Source organism: Heterocephalus glaber, unplaced genomic scaffold, assembly GCF_053883595.1.
Source record: "Heterocephalus glaber isolate CG9 unplaced genomic scaffold, H.glaber_assembly_v1.0 deba00001614, whole genome shotgun sequence".
Lineage (NCBI taxonomy): Eukaryota > Metazoa > Chordata > Mammalia > Rodentia > Bathyergidae > Heterocephalus > Heterocephalus glaber.
The window spans coordinates 324,288-325,836 of record NW_028258385.1 but is presented as its reverse complement, the minus strand read 5'-3'; positions in this window follow the sequence as shown (position 1 = coordinate 325,836).

Genomic DNA, 1,549 nt, shown 5'->3' with positions numbered 1-1,549 from the left:
CCCAGAGCTCAGCTTCTTCTCAGTCTCATTTTTCTACCTTTCCTGTAATTCGCTGTGTGCTGCCTTGGCTCGCAGGAGACTAGGACTTACTGCAGAGGTTCTGGTAACGTCCCCTTCCCCTGTTCCCTACACTATACAGCAACAAAAATGGAAGAGCAACCTGCACGGATGGACCTTACAAACATGATATTGAGTAAAATTTTATTTACATAAAGTTCTCCAACAGACAAAACCAAGACTGTCTTAGCATTCCTACAAAGAAAAGCTACAAGGGAAACACCTGCAAGTACAGAAAAGAATGCAATTGATCTGGGTATGGTGGCACACTCCTGTAATCCCAGCACTCTGGGAGGCTGAGGCAGGAGAATTGCAAATTCAAACCCAACCTGGACAACTGAGTGACTTGGCAAGACCATGTCTCAAAACAAAAAAATAAAAAGGTTCAATCCCCAGAACTCGGGGATGGGGGGGGGGAGCAAGAGGGAGAGGAAGAGAGAGGGAAGAAAAGAGGGGGAAGGAAACGAAAAGAGAAAGAAAGAAGGAAGGAAGGGACAGAGGGAAGGAGGGAGGGAGGGAATGAAGGCAGGAAGAAAAAGAAAAAGAAGGAAAGAAAGCAAGCAAAAAGGCCCGCAGAGGAAAGGAGGCTCTAGGTGCAAACTCTAGTGCTATTACTGGGCATGGACACGAGAGGGGGTGCTAATCAATGAGCTGCAGTGAAATAAGGTTTCCTAGCAACAGAGAAAACACTGAGGACACTGGCAGAGCCCTCACTGATGGGTCCTGGCCCTGGCCGGAGGCCAGCTGGCTCCTGGCACCTGTGCATCTTGGGCCTTCTGTGAGGACATGGAGCTCTCCTCCCATCTGGAGTTGTCCTCCCTCTTCAAGTCGGACAGGGACACCTTCAGGCCCTAAAGGAGGCCTTCAGACCCAGGATGGTGGTGCCTTAGAAATGAGGGTGTGGAGGGTGGCGTGGAGGACTGTGCCTCCAGCACTTTGAGATTCAGGTTACAGAAAGAAGGCTTTCAAGATTCAGGAGCCAGGTTTGGTGGCACACACTTGTCATCCCAGCACTCAGGAGGTTGAGGCAGGAGGGTCTGTGTATTTCAAGACCAGTCTGGGCTACATAGTGAATTCAAGGCCAGCTTGGAATAGCAAAACCCTGTCTCAAAAAAAAATCTCTAATTCAAGATTCAGAGTGCAGTGGAAATTTTCAGGATTGCCAACAACACAGAAGATTTTATACTAAATAGGAATTAGGTAAACTCGAGTTCCAGTGGGGGAATAGTAATGAATATACAAAGAGTACAGTGTTAGGGCCTGGGGTGCAACTCAAGGGCTTCCACCTCCAGCACTCAGCCCCTCCACACACACGTGTGGACAGTGTGAAAGTGAGTTCTTCCATGGTGTGTACCACTTGATTTCTCATTCACACATTCATTCTGGTGTTATAGCATTTTGTGTATTGCCAAAGTTTTTCTTTTTCTCTCTCTTTGTGTGTGTGTGTGTGTGTGTGTGTGTGTGTGTGTGTGTGTGTGTGTCGGGTACTGGG